Source organism: Taudactylus pleione, unplaced genomic scaffold (genome assembly GCF_031769625.1).
Source record: "Taudactylus pleione unplaced genomic scaffold, aTauple2 ptg000041l, whole genome shotgun sequence".
Lineage (NCBI taxonomy): Eukaryota > Metazoa > Chordata > Amphibia > Anura > Myobatrachidae > Taudactylus > Taudactylus pleione.
In genome coordinates this window covers 75,754,569-75,777,220 of record NW_028284443.1, presented here as the reverse complement: position 1 = coordinate 75,777,220, position 22,652 = coordinate 75,754,569, and positions in this window count along the sequence as shown.

The window sequence follows — 22,652 nt, the reverse complement described above, 5'->3', positions numbered from 1 at the left end:
TGCAATTGGCTGGTTGCAAATGCACCACTGATGCTGATTTCCTTTTTTTGATGCTCATGCATGTATTAAGGATTGTGTGCATGTTTTAGCTATTATTTTTTCTTGTATGAGAAAGTTTCTTCTGCAACAAGAGATGTTTTTGAAGTTTTATTGATGCCTATTCCTTATGAACTGCAGTGGCCCAGTGGAAAATATGCTTTAACGTTGACGTGATTTTTAATGGAGAACATCAATGCCCAAAGCAATTCATTATTGCTCCAGAACCAGGACAGCTGCTCTGAGAAGCAGCTGTGCCACAATCCTTAACACTGCAACTTCTGATGTTAATTAGTAGCAGCAAAAGTTTACACTGACAGGCAGTATAGGATGGATCTGGATGAATCCCTCTTCAACTTTGGATCTCCTTCCAATAGGATGGAGCGGGGCTTTGAGAGCTGGCACTAGCTGAAGATTGCGTCAGTTTCCACAATCAAACTTGATGAATGGCCATCGGCCACACTGAAACTCCAATGATAAATGGGCCCGTTACAATAAATATGTGGAAATACTATTTCCGTATGTATCTCAAACCTGTTTAACTTAATGAAAACAGGGAAAATCCAATTAGCCCACGCCTAATTACCCATGTCACACAGGGAAATGCTATTGAATTAAATATAAAGATATAAAGAAATTGACAATTCAAATGCGCATATGAATTGTCAATTTATTTATAATTTTGCATGTACTATTTTAGGGTTATACCTTTTTGGTGATTTATTTGCTGCTACTTAGGGTGTCTTAGGCACCCAAGACCTCTCCAATAATTACATCTCTGCATATTCAATTAAATAGCATTTTTCCATTGTGATAAATCAGGGGTTAACGCGCGTTAACCCTCTGATTCCACATAAACATCATGTATTCTGGCGTAAACCGGGCACATATGTAACAGGTGCCAACCGCACACATTTTCCGATAGTCACTGCTTTGCATGTGCATGCAATTGCAGAGGTTTAGTGAATGTAACCTGTGGCTGAGATCAAGGGTCCAATTGTGTCAAAATCTGAATCAGTACCATAATTCTTTTCTTCCTAACTACAAACTACTTCTAGACAAATTGTATCTGTATTTAATGTGTGACTAAAGTATCAAAATAAGCTTTAACCTATACATAAAAAATCTATCCGCAAAACCAATTGCTATTTTACACTGATAAATGTACTATATGGTCTCACTCCAAAAGCAGATACATTTTTTGCAAATTTCCTTACACAGGTATTCCAATTGTATTTCAAAATGAACAAAAATAAAATTTTAAACCTGTAATTACTTATCCCTGCTTGAAAATAATAAAAACATATTTTTATGCAACCTATTTGTGGTTACCAAATGACCTCTTACAATGCTGAACCACTGACTAATTAGCTGTACAAGTATCTGTGTTAAGTGAAATGCATAAGAACAGTGTTTAATTAGAGCAATAAAACCTTTCTAGATGTAATAGCTTTAATAAACTGAAAGCCACAATAAACCAGACAGCTGTGACAAATATGCAAGGAAAAGTTTTTTTAATTTCTACTGCTCTTATGCAAGTTTAATAAAAAATTGTCACCAAACAAATACTGAAAGACACTGGAATAATAGTTAGAAATATTTCGATTTTACTTAAATCCATTTTAGAGTTTTGAAACCTAGCCAGATTTTACAACAATAAGTACCAATATTAACACTGTCATGACCTGGGGTATATTTTTTATATTTGTGACTATACTCGTACAGCATATCACAGTTTTAACTGAGATGCTATATTTAACTGATTTACAGTATGTTCCCTACTAATGTTTAAATGGTTTTACCCAGAACAGATGGAACTCTCTTATGATAGCAAGTGAAATAAACCTAGCTGTATTACATTACACAGGTTAAATTAGGTAAATGTAGCAAAAAATAAATAAACAAAACCAATCAATTACTGTTCCCATAGTTATATTGATCCGATTAATAAAACCCTTGGGAATTTATAAAAACTACAAGAAAGTTCACCAAAGTACAGGAAGACCAAACATGCATATGGTGGAGATGACCTATAAAATATGGTGATTATATTTTTAATATTTTTCGATTCCATTCGGGTAGATTTTATTCTTAATGTTTTTTTAGGGAGTCTATCTCTATTATTTAGGGTTCTCTATTATTAATAGAAAGTATGGTGGTCGCTCACATCAGCTTAATGATATTGTTCAGGTGCTTGTAAAGGGCGGGGTTTATACTGAACCACAGAAAAAAGAAGATTCCCTCCAGCACACTGCAGCAATATTAGCAAAAATACTTGAATCCTACATGATAATAGAAATTCAGACGTATTGGTTGCATACATTTGCAAATATATGATTAAGCGCCAGGCCAGCGTCAAGGCTCCTCTATACCGGCGTCCCTAACATTAAGGGGTTCACGTCTGAGGTGCAGAGCAGCCCAAAAGAACCCAGCCAAGGACCACTCAGAGGGCATCACACAAAAATTGGAAGAAAGGTGATAGTGAAGTGAAAAGTATAGATGTGTCAAGATAATCAATAAGTTACTGTATCAAAAATATACCCGAACACGACGAGTATACACCTAGCTCTCACTCGGTGTTACTAGTCTAAAGGGTTAGGCAGCAAGGTACTAGAGAGATACCCCTTGTATCTCACGGTCACTGTAATCAAGAAGTAGTATGTGTAAACATACAACAAAGTAGACCTGTGCCTGTAGTATAGCAAACATAATTGATAAATTAATGTCACATTAGTGGTATTGAATCTAGTTTAATAGTTGTATAAAGATAAAATTGTTAATAAATAAATAGATAGAGTTGGAGTACAACTGTATCTTTGCAAAGATAATTAGGGGCGCTGAGGTAGTGCGTGTAGTTGTCCCCAAACGTAATGTATATATAGATATATATATGAGGACAGTGATGACAGTGCATGAGAGTGACTGAGGTCTGCATGTCAGTATTTTTCCTGTCCAAATGGACAAAACGTCATCTGTGTGTCGAAACCAGGGGACCAAGTTTGCCCCGAGTTCATGCTCCGACTAGATGGTGATCTAACTCAACACGATGTGGATAGACGGCCGAGATGCGTAGGAGGATATCTACAAACTCTACTCCCCAGGACATTTCCAGCAAGAATGGGTAAGTTGAGCGCGCAGTCAGTTCCGTAGCCGGATCACCTCAGGCTTGCGGGGTCCGCCGACACCGCTGAGCCGGAAGTGACACCTGTTCCAGCGACTCTGCGGAGACCCATCGGCAGCGACCAGGTGCACACAGACTGGCGCTCACTGCGGCACATCCAGAGCCGGGTGCTACCTGGCTCACAGTGTCTCTAGATACTGTGTAGCCGGTAGCGGCCCAGGCTGGGAACCACACCATAGAGAGACGCCGTGTGTGAGCGCATGTGCATGCTTACTGAAAGCAGGTCTGGATCAGCAGCAGGAAGTAGACGCCGATGCAGGACTACTAAAGACAGGTGAGGCCTCATCTACTACAAAGGACTTTTTGCATTTTACTTTATTTATCCAATGGACGAGCAACTTTAGTAAGTGACAGGGACACCTGCCCTTACAAATTCTACTTATTTTCATATCCTGAAGTCTGTCAACACTGTCCTCATATATATATATATATATATATATATATATATCTATATATACATTACGTTTGGGGACAACTACACGCACTACCTCAGCACCCCTAATTATCTTTGCAAAGATACAGTTGTACTCCAACTCTATTTATCTATTTATTTATTAAGAATTTTATCTTTATACAACTATTAAACTAGATTCAATACCACTCATGTGACATTCATTTATCTTTAATTATTTTTGCTACACTACAGGCGCAGGTCTACTTTGTTGTATGTTTACACATACTACTTCTTGATTAAGATAATCAATAAGTGTTAATATAATAAGAAAGAATTAAAATTACATAAATAATAAACAAGCAAATGGAAAGGTGATGAAAAAATGTCTATGTGAAGTAAGTAGCGATGCCCTGAAAAAGGCCCAGCCGGAGCCACTCCAGGGGCCCCTTGCCCAAACGCTCACCCCAAAATAATTATAGCTACAAAATAGTAGCACCCACTCTGGGTCATATAATTACAATTCATGTACAGCATGATAACAGCACATGAGTCAGCTGAGAGCTGACTCACCTAGGAGGTACCCCAAAAACCTCCAAATGGCACTATACGGACCTAGCCTCGGACGTGAACCCCTTAATGTTAGGGACACCGGTTTAGAGGAGCCTTGACGCTGGCCCGGAGCTTAATCATATATTTGCAAATGTATGCAACCAATACCTCTGAATTTCTATTATCATGTAGGATTCAAGTATTTTTGCTAATATTGCTGCAGTGTGCTGGAGGGAATCTTCTTTTTTCTGTGGTTCTCTATTATTGCCAACACTGATAAACAGCACTGATAAACTGTATCTAAGAGTATATGAAATATCAACCTTAGTTTGATCTAGCATGAAATTGTATTCTTGTTTTGGAAAGAAAGGGAAGATTTCAGATAGCACTTGTTTTTAGTGTTGTCTACAGTGAACTGGATTCCAGGATGCTAAGTAAAAACCCCTTTCAGACAGAGAATTTGACCTGGGAATTGCCAGGGCAAGCCAAATCTTTTCTCTGTGTGAAAGGATCTACCTGGGTTCAAAATGCCAGGCTCTGACTCTGACACTCCCAGGGTTATTGCTAGGTCCGACCCAGGTTGCCTGCTATCTGAAATGGTTCAGACTCATCTTATTCAACCCAGGGTACAGTAAAAGTATCTCTTTGCTGGTTCAGGAGCGCTGACACCCACTTTTCATGACTCATATCTTTGTGAGTCTGTAAAAAAAGGTCCACTTTTAATGACTCACACATTTGGCAGGGTTGACACGGATTCTGTGTGAAAGGGGTCAAGCCAAAAAAAACCTGGGACCAAGTAGGGGTGTGAAAGGGGTTTTGGAGCTGTGGTCTAGATCAAACCAGTGTTCAAAAACCCAGGAAAAACAGCCGTGTTCAAAATCCCGGCTTCTGTCTGAAAGTGGTATAAGTAACATTTTATTGGTCACCTCCTATGTTATTAACAGCCTTACTCAGTGTATTGGGCTAGACATGATTTGTGTGACTACCATATTGAGTTAGAAATTGGATGGGCTATGAACAGAGGGCCTGATTCAGAGCTGAACGCTCTGACCAGAGCGCTCGCTCTGAATCAGGGCCCTCCTCCATGAAAATGGAGCGTCCTCCTGGATGCTCGCACAGCTGTGGGTGACCACCCACAGCTTATGCAAGCGTCCATGATGATGGTCGCGATGGTCAAGACCATCACGACCATCTGGCTTGCGACGGAGACCCTGCGGTAGGGTCTCACTGCTGCAAGCCCTGGAGTGATTTTGGCTCTATCAGAGCCAAAATCACTACCACTGACATCACTAGTGATGTCAGTGGGGCCGGCTTCAGATGGTAGGCGTTCCCATGGGAACGCCTCCATCTGGCAGCCACGCCCCCGGCACGCCCACCAAAGGGGGCGTGCTGTCAATCAACATCGACAGCACGCCCCCTTTGGTGTGAGACCCAGAGCGACGGAGAGCCCGTCGCTATCCAGGTCTCGTGCATGCGCATGACGGAGATCCCTCCATAGTGCGCATGCACAGTGGGGCAACATCGACCCGCTTGCGAGCATCCTGCACTCGCGAGCGGGTCTGAATGACCCCCAGAATGTCTTTATTTTGAATATACTGGGTATTTAATACAGTAGTAATGGATTGATAGTATGGGGGTTATGGAGAGATTTATTTATAAACAGACAGTGATGATCAAAATTGATCTCATTTTAAAACCATTTGCACCTTCTAAGCACAGTAAGCACATCCTTTACTGTTAGTTAGTGATAGTATGCGTGTGTATGTGTGTGTAGTCACACAGAAGGGTGGCACTCCAGAATTTATAGGTACAAATTTGTAGGTATATACACACACATATATCCTTCACCCCTCCATCCCTCTGTCCCCTCCCCATGCTCGTAGCCCACAAGCCACTCTGCCTAATCATTTAAGCCTTCCCCACCTCTCTCCCTCCTCACACCTCCCTCCCACCCCTTGTCATTACATCCAGCCTACAACAGGGGGCACATTGTGGGGTCAGTGATATGATGTCATCTAAGCTGCATGTGCCCAGTGTGTGTGTCTCAGCGCTGCACTATGTCTGTCACCCCACAAGGAATAGGGGGGAGAATAGTGGGAGACAGGAGGAATAGGGGAAGTTGGGAGGAATAGATGGTAGAATAGGGGAAGATTTGAGGAATAGTGAGGGAGGAGGGAATCGGTATGAAATCCCAATGCAGGAAGACCAGCAACTGAAAATCCTGACAGGTTAGTATTTTAACTGTTACTAACCCTACACCCCCAACCCTCCCTTAGGGTTGCCTAACCCTAACCTCCCCCCAAGTGCCTAAACCTAACCCCCCCTGTAAGTGCCTAAACCTAACCCCCCCTTCCCCGCAGCCTAAACTTAAGTCTCCCGGAAGGGTGCCTAACCCTAACCTCCCCCCGGGGGTGCCTAACCCTAACCCCCCCTTCCCGTAGCCTAACCCTAACCCTTCCTAGGGGGTGTCTAACCCTAAGTTGCCCCTGGGAGCCCCTAACGTAACCCTCCCCCCCTGCGGCTGTCTACGCCCACCACCCAGCTTACCTTCGTTCGATATGCCAGGCATCGGGCTCCCGGAGTAGGTAAAATGACAGTCGTTGGGATTTTGATGCCTGTTATTAGACCCCTGCCGGGATTAGAAAGTCAGGAAGCCAGCGGTCTGCATTTTGACCATCGGCTTCCTGACTGCATCCTGGGAGGAGAATAAAAGATGGGAGGAAGAGGGGGATAAGGATTGAAAAGTGGCAAGAATAGGGGGTGATGAGAGGAATAGGGATAAGAGAATAGGGGAAGGCAGGAGGAATAATGACAAGAATAGGGGGAGAAGGCTGGAATAATGGGAAATGGAAGGAAGAATTGTTTGAGATGGGAGGAATATAGGAAGAGAGATGGGAAGGCGGGGGGGAGGGGAAAGAGAAAGGAAACAACACATGCACAATAGCCAGCAACCCAGCATATTATGGGTCCAAAATACCAATATATATATATATATATATATATATATATATATATATGTATAGCTAATTTTCAGCAGGAACTCAGTTCCTGAACCCCTCATTGACTATGACATTATGTCCTGGGCCAAAATCTATTTTCCATAAGATAAGTTTTATTTTGTCCTTTCTGAGTGGCTTCTTTTCTAAATACCTCGTATATGTATTGTATATATAATATATAAAATTGTTTTTCCACCCCAGTAGCTCCACCCAGAGTTCCTGAACCCATTTTTTTATATATATATATATATATATATATATATATATATATATATATACTGTATTTATGACAGGCCTAACTCCTGCCAGCAGCAAGCTGTTGATAGACCACATGCCATCTGTAAGAAAGTAGCCCATTTTGACAGGAGCAATTAGAGTGTTCCCTGATTACATCAGGTGCCCAGGTACTCTCCTTACTTCTTTCCATATAGGTAGCAAGTTGTTACTCAAGGGATGCTCTGCCATCTGTTGCTGAAATAGGCTTTTATCATACATGCAACATACTACAAGTGGCCTGCTTGCCCTGACAGGAACTGATATCAGGGTGACCCATCAGTTTGGGTTGATCACTGAAACACATATGTATAGTAGAAACACATGGACAGGGAAGTTTGCCACCATTCTGAAATTTATTTATGCTAAATTACATTGGATTATCAAAAATATGTGGATGTGCCATTGTGCTGAAAAGTAGGGCATGTTTACCTATATATGTTGAATAAAAGCACTTTCTGAAGGGCTCCTTTAAAACAATTTTAAATTTGCGACATTGGATCTGAGATTTCTTTTCCTTTTTCAGCGTTCCCTGCATGATGTGGATTTATCTGATCCTCCAGAAGCTTCAATTTAATCCTTCACAAGCAAATTATTTCTTGCTTTGTATTTCTAGAACACATATTAAATTGCTCTTTCACAAACAATATACACAGTATTTGTCTGGTGGACTAGGTTACGTGACTGTTAACAGTTTATTCTATTGTATACAATGGTGATTATTACATAAGGGTTTAGCTAACATATTCTTTATAATTATTAGTAAATGATTTAATTTATACGCATTCACCCTTGAAATTCACACATTTTGTCTACTAATCCCTAGAGAACAACAAAAAGATAAAAAAAAAAAAATGTTACAAAACAATGGAGTGTTTTACAGCGTTTTATGCAGTAGTTCACGGTGAAACAATGGTATTTGACACCTGACAGACCTCTGAATTGCAGCATGAAATTGAACTTGTTTATGTGATATGAGTTATTCTACTTAGTTTTCACAGACATTGACATATTTCTAGATTATGTATTATATTTACATGCTCAGAATTGATATGCATGTAGACAAAGTTATGACAATCTAGTAAATGCTCCTTCCATATGCTTCTAATTGAACCTAAAAACAAATCATTTTGTTCAGGTATTTTAATGAACTCTTAGATAGAACTGACCATCTTGCAAATGATTCCAGATTTTTTGCATATGTTAATTAACCTACCATCACACTAGCCACCACATTTTAGACTAGACTTACAAAGTGGCTACTTGCAAGCCCCAGATTCTCCGTGGTTTTGAACCTCAATTTTAAAAATGCGCTGATATTAAATGCAAAACATGCCTGGTTTTGCATTTAATATTGCCTTTTTAAATTTTGTTTTCACAATCACTGAGAGTCAGTGGTTTAGAAAAGCTGCCCCTTATTAATTCTAGCTCTTCCTCTTTTAGGTTTTGTTCAAGCGCACTTATCATTGTTTAATAAAATGTTTTAAAAAACAAACCAATGTAGCTTCATTGGCGCAGTATTTGTTTTGTGAAACATTTTAAAATGGAGAGAAAACGTGGCATGTGTATACATTTGCCAAATATTTCTTGCTTTATTTGTGAACAATTTACAGTGAAGCCAAAATGTTGGTAAATCACTCAGAAGGTAATGCAAGCTTATTATGTTTATTATGTTTATTTTGGCTGCCATGTGGGTGATCAAGATAAAGGTAGGCACCACATATGTGCTGTACAGTATAACGTGCTCTGTAAGTCCTATGAAATGGATGAAAGGGAACAAGAAAAGTATAACTTTTGTGGTTCTAGTGGTCTGTGGAGAACCAACCAGTGACTTAGAAGATTGTCTTTTTCTGTCTAATGGTGTGTGCACACTAGACGACAGAGGAACGACTGTACGATTATAACATTGTAATCGTACAATCGTTCACCTTCCTGTGCAGTGGGATAATGTGCCTACACTGAATGATTTGTCGTTCAGTGCAGACACCCTCTTTCATCCCCGAACATGCCCAACCTGTCGTTATCGGCAGGTTGGCCTGCATGTCCAGACGATGATAGATGTCAAAAACGACCATCAGAAGCATGCATCACTGGTCATTTTTGACATTTTACTGGACGATTTATGAACAATTAATGAGCGATTGAATGATAATGATGTCGTAATCGTTCAGTCACTCATTTTAATCATCTAGTGTGTACGCACCTTAACAAAAACTAAAGGATTTTCAAAGAATATTCACATAAGCATTGAATATCTCCCGTCTACAGAACACTGCCACATACACATGAACTCCTTATTCCTGTTTCTCCATTAAACTGGGAGGCATTTACCATTCCAGAAGAAGAGCAATAGTCACCTGAGCACGCTGCTGGTACTCCTACGTCTTGCGAACCCAGCTGTAGTCCTGACCATGCCAAAAAAAATACACTTAATTGAGAAAAGTGAGTTGATTGACTTAGGGCCTGATTCAGCAGCGATCACTACTGTGATCGCAGCTGCGAATACGCACGGAATGCAGCTGCAAAAATATGCTAATACTTGTCAAAAGCACCACTGACATAAAGACGTCCACTTTTGCTTTCTCACGTCAGTCCACTGTTGCTCTTCTGTGTAAGCATCGGTACCATCGATGTACATTGACCACTCACACAGCATTTACACCAGGTCTGACCAGACGCAGACACTGCTAGTCTCTTCGCACGCAGTGGGCTCTCATGCTGCGTATGCAATCGCAGTGGCTAATTTATGCACGCCCAAGCAATGGCGTTCAAAAGGACAGACACGTCTGCATTTTTCCGACCACTCCCCTGTCACCACCTCCAAATGCTCACAGCCTGTCACTCACTCTGCAATGGATTCCTCTGTGCATCCGTAATCCCAGTGCCATCGCAGTAATTGCAGCGCATGTGCAGTGCAGCTTATACGCATGCACAATGGCTAACAATCGCTCAATCTGTGTATGTAGTTGCATTTGTGATCATTGCTGAATCAGGCCCTTAGTTAGGGCTTTGAAACTTTCCAAACAGGCCGAAATATTATGATCCAGGTTACTCCAATGGAATTTGCTTGCTAAAGACGCACTGATTTCTGTGTTTAGAAAACAACATAAAAACCTTGCATGTTACTATGAAATACATGGTTTCCTTTGTGTCTATAAAGATGTAAATAAATTGATGGCTGAACTAGGCCACAGTGGTTCTCAAACTCGGTCCTCAGGACCCCACACAGTTCACATTTTCCAGGTCACCCAGCAGGTACACAGGAGTAGTCATTACTCACTGACACATTGAAAAGATCCACAGGTGGAACTATTTATTTCACATGTGATTCTGTGAGGAAAACTGGAAAACATGCACTGTGTGGCGTCCTGAGGACCGAGTTTGAGAACCTGTGAACTAGGGTTTTAGTATAGCCCAGAGAAATGTATATTATTCATTGATTCTTCTAAACTGAGTTTAAAATCTATGTTATTACATAATGGGAACGCCAAACTGTCTGTACCAATGGCTCATTCGGTAGCTATGATTGAAATTTACGATACCATGCCGGTCTTGTTAAATGCTATCAACTGTAATATATTTTGCTGGCAAATCTGTGCTGATTTGAATGTTATTGTTTTGTGGCTTGGACTGCAGTGTGGTTTTACTAAGTATTGTTGTTTTCTGTGCTTATAGGATAGTCGAGCAACACAGCAGCATTATATTGTGAAGGACTGGCCCATCAGAGATGTTTGTCCCCTGATAGCACAATAACAAGTTGCACCTTTAGTACAACCTGAAATTGTTCTCCTTCCACTACACATTAAGTTAGACCTCATGAAAATTTTTGTAAAGGCTATAGACAAAAATGGTAAAAGTTTTGAGTATTAAAAATGTCAGTTTCTAAATTTAGCGATGCCAAGTTAATGGAAGGTATATGTCTAGGGCCCAAAATTACACTACTTTTAAAAGATAAAACCTTCAAATATAAACTAAATGTTCAGAATTAGCTGCATGAAAATCCTTTAGATCTGTGGTTGGTGGGTTTTTAGAAAAAAAAAAAAGAAAACTATAAAGAGCTGATAACTGAGTTACTACAAAAAGTTAGGATGCCGTATACCATTAAAGAAAGAGGAAATTTTTTACATTCTCACCTGGGGGCCTATTAATCATCACTTACTTTTTACAAAAGCAGGTGAAAATGCACATTTTCACCTGCAATTGTAAATTGAAGTTTTCGGGCCATTCATCAAGAAAGTAAACCAGGAGATATCTCAGATATCTCCTGCTTACCTTTCTCTTGCATACATTAGTATGGAGACAGAATTTATCAAGCTCTGAAAATATTATTTTTTGGAACTTGATTGTGGTAGCATTCACCATTCGCCATCCCTCCACCCCTGTCCAGATCCGTCTGCCGGACATCGGGGCTCTTGTGCACATGCGTGACCTCAAGGTCACGCATGCGCACTGCTCTCACGAGGAGTGAAAAGATTCACTGCTCCAAAAGGAGCCGTGAAGCCGCTCACTTGGACAGCGGCGAGTCAGTGTGTTAATTATCGGGTTCCGTTCGGACCTCGATAATTAACAATTTGAATAGGCCCCCTGGATTTCTTTCTAGGTAATTTGGGAGCTTAGGGTGATGAAAAGGTGGAAGATACCATCAAGATCAAGGGAGATGGGATTCAGCGATGATGACTGATTATTGCTGTTTTTGATAAGGGAGGGCCACACTACTCATAAGCACAAAAAACATAATAAAGTAGTATATTTTCCAATTTTTTTCCATTCACCTTTGTGGGGATTTTTATTATTTCTATATGTGGGTCTAAAAAATGCTTTTTGTTATCAAATTGTTTTTCCAGTATTATCACTGCTTTAACCACTTAACTGGCTACTATTTAATCCAAAAAATGTCTCCAAAATTGTTGATCGTTTTTATTGTCCAGTCATGTAAATAATAGCTATTTAAACCTGATTCAGTATCATTTTATTAACAAATATGCAGATTTTTAAATACAATTATATTAAATCAGGGTTAATAGAAATTATTTACATAATTTGATCATTTAAAAAATCCAGAATTTTGGGGTAATTTTTGGGGAAAATAGTAACCAGTTTAGTGGTTAAAAGAGAGATAATACTGGAAATACTGGATAACACTGGAAAAAAACAGGCATGTTTGAAAATGTAAAAAAAATAAAAAGTTACATTTATATATACATAATCATATAACCATATTGTTTTCTAAATTAAATAAAGCATTTTACTACACTTTTGGCAGGATATTACAGAAAAGCAGTCAGCAGCAGGTTGTGATTATAGTGATCGGCTATGACTCTCTGCTGGCTGGGAGGGGGAGAGAGCAGTCAGCCCAGGCTGGTAGGTGATCCTAAAAGGATCCCCCTGAACCTAGGCTGCATGAAGACTGTCTTCCAGCAGCTGCAGATGGTGGCAACTCAATTGCAGGCATGTCATTACTGCTTTGGGGGGTGTCTTAGCCTGCCACTGCAATCCCATACACAGTAAAAATGGCTCCGGCATCCCAGTTTCAATGGGCATTCTGAGTAGCCATAGGATTACTCATAACTCCGATTATCGACTGATCTGCAACCTTCTTTAGTCTGAATTTGAGAAGCCGCTGGTGGCCGCCTCAATACAAAATCTGGCAACTGCGACATTTGCATATTTTTCCACAACTGCTGTATACAAATTTGCAGCAGTGGAGTGATTATTGTACATCTCTGAATCAGATCTACACCCCGGCAGGCAGGAAGAGGCTTGGGGAGGGCAACCAAGGAGCCGGCCGCTTGGGATTAGTCTGGCAGCTGCCGGAAGATTTGCTTCCAGCACCCACCTGCAGGTTCCTCTGAAATGGTTGCAGCAGATGCGAACATGTCATGGAAAGCCCAGTGTAGTTGTATCTCATATGACCACTCCAGGCAGGTGGTTAAGCCAGTGGTTCCCAAACTGTGTGCCATGGCACCCTGGAGTGCCTCGTGACACTTGCAGGGGTGCCTCAGGTTGGTGGTCCAGCACCAAATCAAATTCTTTATGGTCAATGTAATGTAAATATGTGGACAAACAGAAATGCAAACCTGTCCACCACCACATTACTGACTCTAAGGATGACAGGTCAGCACAATTTACTTCACTACATTTTTTTCTGAAATTCTCAATAACAAATTTTGGTTTCGGGGTGCTGTGAAAACAATGCTGATACTCAAGGTCACCATGATTCAAAACAGTTTGTGAACCACTGGGTGAAGCCATTGAGTTAATTTGCATAAGTAAAATTGTAAAACAAATTTACAACAAACACATGACTATAAAATAAAAATGCGATGTGTTGTGAACTTTTTACTGCCAAATTTGTGTTCAGTGTGTATGATGTAGTCAAAATCACCCCTTGTTTTTTATGTTGTTGAAAAAAAAGTTTTACAATGTTGACTATTCTTATGCCTTCCTATGCATGGGCTAGGCAGGGTCGGACTGGCCCACAGGGGTACAGGGGAAACCCCCAATGGTCCCCACTGCCTGATGGCCCACCCCCTCCTCTAGGGATCAGGTTCCAGAGTGTGCACTTGAATTATACAACACAGGACTATTATGTATTTTCAATGCACTACTGTTATTAATCTGGTACATTATCATACATTCACTAGCAGTATTTACTATATATATATATATATATATATATAAAGGGACCCACACCCAATCTGGAGGCTGGCCACACCCATAAGTATGGGCCCCTATCACTGCATTCCTCCGGTGGGCCCTTCATGCCCCTGTCCGACACTGGGGCTAGGCATTATGAGAGAAAACATTAGCTTTATTTTCTGTACAACCCTAAGGGGCCGAACTCTTAAAATTATGTTAAGTGCCCCAAAAGCTAATGTTTCTTATTACCAAGTTGCTATATATGTTCCCAAGTAGCGACTTGGGAACATATCTCAGGACTATTTATCGTTGCCATCAAATCAGGATGCTGCTCCAATAAGCAGCTGCCCCAGCAATTACTAATAATGACACATTCGCTGTTAATGTCAGCGGTGGAAGTTTACACTGCTGGCTTCTGTCTCCATGACCTCAGGTCATGCATGTGCACTGTGAGAGCCAGAGGGGGCGGAGGGATCTAAATGGAGCCTTTTTGCACTTTGAAAACTCTTTCCAAAGTAAAAACTGTGCTAAATCCATGTGAAAATATCTGCAATATTTTACATTACAGGCTTTATAAACAGTCATTTCTTTTAAATTTAGAGATAATCATAAGAAAAATGTTGTTTTTGATTACCTGGGCGCATGACAAATAGTCTGCTTAATGTTTGCAGCTTTGTAATCCCCTAACCCTTATACAGATGGAGCACATCTATTTTAGACATCCAATACAATTAAGCACTTCTTGAGATTTATTATCTTCATCTCATTGTTATCCTTTAGACAGACTCCATTTGTCCTTGTAAAATGTACACGTTCTGTATCTGCAACCTACTGTACTAGTGATTACAAAACCATTTCCATTATATTTGGGCTTAATCAGTTTGACTTGCTTAAAAATTTTGGATCAATAAATTAAGTAATCTCTACAAACTAGCATGCTGATTTTTAGAGGTATATTTACTAAACATGCGAGTTTATAGAAGTGGAGGTGTTTCCCATAGCAACCAATCAGATTCTTGCTATTAACTTATAAAAGGTGCTAGATAAATGATAAGCAGAATCTGATTGGTTGATATGGGCAACATCTCCACTTCTATAAATCTGCAGCTTAGTAAATATACCCCTTAGAGCAGGGGTCAGGGAACTATTTTACCTTTTACCAAAAAATATATTTAACTACGCTGAAGTTACCCCCTTGATTTGAAAGGAAGGAAATCATATAGCAGTGCCCCTATATAATGCCCCGGTAGTAGTGCCCCCATGTAATGCCCCTGTAATAGTGCCCCCATAGTTATGCCCCTGTTGTAGTGCCCCCATATAGTGCCCCTGTAGTAGTGCCCCATATAATGCCCCTGTAGTAGCGCCCTCATTTAGTGCTCCTGTAGTAGTGCCCCCATATAATGCCCCTGTAGTAGTGCCCCCATATAGTGCCCCTGTAGTAGTGCCCCCATATAATGCCCCTGCAGTAGTGCCCCCATATAGTGCCCCTGTAGTAGTGCCCCCATCTAGTGCCCCTGTAGTGCTGCTTGTGCAAAAAAATAAACACTTACCTTAATCCCCGCTCCTGCATCCACCGCTGTCTTGTCCGCCCGGCTGCTCCTCGGAACTATGGGAGAGACGTCATGAGGTCTCTCCCATAGTGCGCATGGAGAGAGGCAGAAGCTGGAGTTCAGAAGAGAACTCCAGCCTCCAGCTAACGCGGCGCTGCAGGGAAGGAGCCGGGCGCCCGCTGGTAATAACATCTCAGAGGGCGTCCGGCTTAAAGCCTCCCTGCGGCACAGCCGGGCATGCATATGAATAATTCTATGCATGCCCGGCTCTCCGTCCATTACCCCCAGGAAATTCATTCTTACCCCATGTGGGGTAATTTACCCGTTCCCCGACCACTGCCTTAGAGTGAAGTTGTAAAAAAGAAAATAACTTTTGTCATATAATTGTTGACATATCATGTTGGAACATAAATTGCCATTTTTACACTTAGTTGAGTCTAATTTTACGGAAGATAAATAGTGAATAATTGCTCAGAAGGTGATGACAGCATGTTTAGTGCTAAAACAAGTATATCATACTTAGAGGGAAATTCAATTAGACCTGGTCATTTGAATTGCCTTTGGACAATTCAATTAGATCCTGTTTTATTTCACCCCAAACATTATCTGGTTTCGAGCAAATACATGTAGGATCCATGATAAGTTCACGGATCCTATGTACTAATGCCGGCACCTGTCTGAAAACAGATAGTTATCGGGATTTTTTTTTGGAGCCTGCTGAGCACCTGAAAAGAAATGCCCAATAACTTGCTTGTCAGCAGCCCAGCACATGTTGCTGTGTGCTGGGCTGCAGTGGGACCGGTGAGACTGCTGCGGGGTTTGGGAGAGTGATTACACTGATCACAGACACCCCTTCCACCCCACAGCACAGCGGCAAATAGTTTTTCTCTTTTTTTGCTAAAGGAGGCGAGACCAAGACTCCCGGAATAAGTGCCTGTTTTGGGGGCTAATTGAATTAACCCACGTATCAATCAACTGGCGGTAAAGTACTGTTTCTAATTAAATTCCTCTTTAGGGCTCCAACAATTTGGTGCTGTTAAACCAGAATACCCATGTGCCTGAAAATGTGCTCATTACTCAACAAGGAATAATATTTATTGGAGCCCAATGCTACTTCTCCTAATAATTTGGGTGCTCTAGGGATCTCTAACATGAAGTAGTAGTAGTAGTAGTAGTAGTAGTAGTAGTAGTAGTAGTAGTAGTATTACTATTATTATTATTATTATTATTATTATTATTATTATTTCAATATCTTCCAACACATGACATAAGACATTATATAAGTATTAATCATTGAAGGATTCTATATTTAAATACTACATTGAAGTAAATATTTTTTATTCTTTATGAACTTGAATCTCTATGTTATACTGTCTTTTTAAAGATTCCAATTTTCTATGATAGATTCTCTTTAAAAGCTGGACTTCTGTCAAGTGTGAAAAATACATTGATTTATGTGAGCAGTATGGCCTTATCTAATACATAATAAGTAACTGAAATACCTTTCCTAGTCTACTAAAAAATAAATTCAAAGGAATTTAATATTTTGAGCATAAAAATTCTGGATTTCTTGCAAATTTAATTGGGGAAAGGTCTGAGTATGAATAATCTTGGCAGAACTTGCAGAAAAATGACCTTGGGGTTCAAATGTTAGTTCGGTCTGTACTGTTTTAGAAGCTATTGCATTAGATCAACGTACTTGAGTGTTTATTAAAGTCATGATGAAAGCTAATCCATGAAATAGAGATTTAATATTACACCGAGAAGTGAAATTGCTGCTGGAATCATGGAGAGAGCACATGTTGAACTACTAAACCTATATATTCCAATATGGAGACAAATAGGAACAATTAAGATTAGTGAAATGGAAAATGTTTGCTTAAGTTTCAGCAATACACACATTACTGAAAAACATCCAAATAAAAATTAACATAGCACAGAGCTTGTTACAGAGAACTACAAATTCAACATGGTGCAATGCCTTGAATAATAAATTAGACTACTGCAATATATCACATGCCTCCAAAATTACATTTGTTAACTGTGATGGCTTATAATTTGTCTTTTTAAAAATCTCAACCAGGTGCAAAACAGTGACATTATTAATTGGGAGATATTCTGTAAAAAGGGGAGCTGGAAAGTAAATAAATATAGAATACAATGCTTATATTTGAGAATATTGCCCCTACCAGGAGTGTTGGGGGCCCAAAAGCAAGATGCTAAAGTAGACAATCCCCTCACTTATTATATAGGGTACCATATTTAAAATCTGTTCAGAGATGGAAAAAGACTAATGCACCACCCTCTACTGTATGTGCAGGGAGTGCAGAACAGAGTGCAATGGAGATGCCCAGTAAAGTAAATGAGAAGGGGGTATCTACCCCTGGAAGTCTGGAGAACCCATCATTATTTCACTATGGTGCCCAAAAGTTCTTGCTATACCCCTGTAATATATAGCAACAAATTATAATTTTACTGCAAATCTAGCTGCAAATATTATCAGTGGTATTCAATATGGGTGCGATAACATTGTTTTTGCGTTATTATCGGAGGTATGACGGCAGTATCGCAGGTTTTACTTTTACACCGTATTCAATTTCAAAGACTTATCGCAGTTTTGAAAAGACTTTGATAAAAAACGGGGATAAGTTTTCACCAATGAATTCAATATGGTGTCGAAAAAAAGTGCAGAATTGGGGTTTAGGGGTGCAGGCTTAAAAAAAATAGCCTGCACCCCTGGGAATGACATTTAAAAAAGAACTGTGTCAAAAAAAGTTAAAAAAAAAATAGGGACACCCCAAAAAATGTATTTAAAAATTGGGGTGAAAAAAAAAATGGGAAAAAATTGTTTAACAATAGGGAAATAGGTTCAGGGCAATTCTGCAAGTATGCGGCAGATGTTTTCTAGAATAGAATTATAGCGGCAGGTGCACAAATGCAGAATTTTTTAAAACTTACTTTAGGGACATAAAAGTATGCTAGTACCCATTTTCATGTACCTAAAATTTGATGGGACCACTTAAAAAAATGAAAAAAATAACCTAAGTGCTCTTCTGCATCACTTCTTCAATGTCGGAAAAAACACCTGCTGCTGCTATTTAAATCCCCTACTTTTAATTGCTAAAACGGGGGTACCCATAGTGTTCACCAATGTTTTTACTACTTTAGGGGGGTCTTACAATTTTTTTAAGGAAAAATTCGTAACTTTACGCAAATCCAATTTCGGAGTTTCCCGTTTTTGTTAATTTTATATTGAATACGGGTATAAGCGGGAGTGCGCCCGATACTTTAACGCAGGTAAAAACTCCGATATGAAACGTTAACTTCGACAGTGAAGTTAATGTTTCATATTGAATACCACTCTTAGTGTATACTTTTTCATTATACTTACATAATTAACTTTAAGATACTGGTAATTTGGACCCGGCATATCCTGGGCCACCCAAGCCCTGCCCCAGCTCACTATACTTCTCTGTGCCCTGTGGTGCAGAGGGGGAGGGGTCAAGTACTAATTACCCAGGTCTAAGCCCTTTGGTGGGGCCTGGCCAGCTGCTGACGGAGTCAGATGTCTTCCTTTGCAGTATGCAACTTTACTTCCCGATGCAGCGCATAGTATTTTGCATTATTTTTGTTTCTGGAGGGGGAGTGGCCACATCTCCCTGACTTGGCCAGTCCCCATTCAGTACCCAGGCCCAGTGCCAGCGATTATTGTATAGATTTTTGCTTGGGCACTTCATATATACAGTACAGTCATAAGATTTTGCCTTTAATTTAAGTGATTATTAATCTCGAAGGGCAGCATCCATTTCATCTCTAACTTTTAATTTTTACCAAATTCTTCTATCACAGGACTGTAGCATAATGGATACAGGGTGCCTTGTTTTGGTGAAGCATATTTGCTTAATTTCCAGAAATGTTTAGGAGACTACTGAATTTCAAGGCGTTTAAGGGACCAACATGGGTGTTACTGAGAGGTATGGCTTTATAGGTTTTGTATGCAATTGTTGCATTTCCAAGGGGTTTATTCATAGAGATTTCAGAATGAGAAGCATAGGATTTCTTATAGCTTTGCATGGCTGCTCCCACATTTTTCAAATGTTTAAGTTGCTTTTCAGGTACACTGTTACATGTTGTGATTGCCTCTGTATTCTGTGCCCCTCTGTGAAGCACTCAAGTGCTGCGAAATGTAAAAGACTGCAATAGTAACTCCTTATGATGTGGTGTGCACATGCACCAGTATCTTGCTGACGTGAGACACTAAGCAAGAGCCAGCATTGCATGTGATGATATGTATATAGATCTACAGTATAGATATAATCTTATATATTTTTATATACTGTAGACATATGTTTATCACACAAATATGTATATAATACATATACCTCCAGGGAGAAGGTGGAGCAATGAGGACGAAGCAAGAAGCGCTTAATTTTGTAGGGTTTTCTCAAACAATAACTGAATTTTGAGCTAGTATGCAAACATTTTTATCTTACTATTTTGGAAGGTTAGGATTACTGCATCTCTATGAAGAGCATGCTGGCCCCTGACCCATTTACAAACAGCACCCATGCGATAAAAGTAAGGCGAGTGACAACCATGAGAGAAATCTAAGATTTTTATGTGGTAAAGCTCTTTATGAATAACATGAAGCAGGGAAAAAAAAAACGTTATCTTTCTCCACTTCCTTCTGAAAAGTGTTTCTCAGCTATATGAATAGAATCCCAAGTTTAATCTTTAGCTTTAATAACATAATCATACATTTACAGTATCCTAGTTTAGGCATTCAGCAGAATTTAAATATAGCATTCAGTAGCAATAAGTTTCCCTTTGGTTTTTATGAGGCCATGATTGTTCTGCCTATATGTATGAAGACATCTGTTTAACACAGTCTCTTAATGCACACACTAATGTATCCATAGATCTTAAACAAACTTCATATGAACAAAAATAGTCCTTATTTGTAAAGCTGGTGGAAAAAACTTACATTATAAATGCAAGCAATGTAAATTGGGCCATTATTTATCTATGAAATATTTAGAACATCTATAGTACTGCAATTTCTAAAATAAGAAGTTGCTTTTCAAGTACATAACAATGTGAGCACTAAACATGCTGAATGGTCCTGATATGCTGTGTTGTGATGGGTGAGCCAAACATTTACGCTAAGATAAAGAAAAGGCATTTATTGTATGTGGGAGATGGGGAATTGAATGACCCACCAACATTTCTTTTTTACAATGATAAAGTGACAATTTAAATATTTATGTGGCAAAGTAATTGTGTATTTTTAAAAGGTAAGACACTAGTCTACTATTCTATCTGAAAGATTTATTTTGTATTTTCCTATGCATTTGACCTACAGCTCTCACAAATAAACAATGGATATTGATGTTCTAAAGATAATTCTACATTCTACACAAAAGCACATCTAGTCAGCATGGAATGTGAATTTTGGAATATTTCTTTCTTAGGCAGAGACTTTATTTTGTCCTTTTTGTTCTATATTTGTGTCACATTTCAAGCAAAAGTAAGACAAGTAAGGGTTAGGGTGAGGAAGGGGATGTTTAGGGTTAGGCCCTAGGGGGAGGGTTACAGTTAGGATAGGGTTAGGTTTAGGCATTTGAAGGAGGGCTAGGGTTAGGCACCAGGGGTAGGGTTAGGCACTAGTGGGAGGATTAGGATGAAGATTAGGTTTAAATTGCAAACAAAAGTCAACTTTTTTGTGTCAACCATATGTGGTGACTTTTTGTCTCTGTCAATGTTTTGTACCTGTTGACCATTTGCACTGTTGACAATATGTCTGTCGACCATTTGTACCTGTCAACCTATTGTCTGTCTACCATCTGCTGTCCATCTATTGAGTGTCTATCTAGACACTGTCAATCTTCTATACCGCACTCCCAGTTTTCTACCACCCTTCCCATCTCTGTACTGTAGTTTCTCAGTACTCTAAACTACCCCTAGTGTCATCTGTATAAAATAAATAATCAAACAAATAAATAATATCCAGTACTGGAGTACCAGTCATTATAAATAATCATCATTATTTTTCACATCGGCAAGCAGTCACAGGGTGTGGTAAATTCTTTAGGGTTGGCACTGATACTGAGTAAACATTAATAAAAGAAGAAATTTAATCTTTGAAATAATGTATGTCTTCATGTCAATACTTCACTGACACATACTGCAATTTATGAATAGCGAACCAAATCTTTAAATTTTACCCACAGACTAATGTGAGGGCAATTAGGGTTCTCTATTAGGTTCCCTTGAGCACAAGGGAGGCAAAAGCTCACCTGCAATACTGCAACCGTGCTCCCCCATGAATATACAAAATGAAGTTTCATAGCTGCACCCTCTCCAATGGTCAGACCCCCACAGTACCTGGGTCTGCCCAATGCCTCAGTATCCCTTATTACAAAATATTGTACTAAATAGGCCAAAACTTGCAACCTGGCATTTGCTAGAAGTGTGCTGTGCTTGATATTCTCTGTGGGCTGGTCTCAACTCCTACTTTTATTAAATTAATAGACTTTTATTGCAGATGTTTTGTTTGTTACCCACTACTGTATTGGATCACTCTTGTTAGAGGCGGATAACTCGGATGCCTAACAAAAGCCAGCCACATTTTCCCCACTGAATGTTATACTGCTAGCTTCTGTATCATGTTTGCCAAATCTCTTAGATTGTAAGCACATTTGAGCACGACCAAATTCACCTTCTGTTTTATGTCACTGTAAGTCACTCTGTCATGTAATTTACAAAACAGCATAATTTGTCAGAACTTTAAAATCAGAAAGAAAATAGCCTTGGGTCCCCCTAAATTATCATTCTGCACTGAATGTACATTAACTGTCAATTATCACCCAATACCTGCCCATTAACAGAGATTTTTTGGGGGGTCTCAGGAAACCCAAAAAGAAATCCCAGATAAGTGGGACTATCTGAATACGGATCAGCATTCAATTAGCACCCATTCAGTTGACGGGGCTAATTGAATCCTGTCCTACAGTAGGTCTTACTGCACGCTA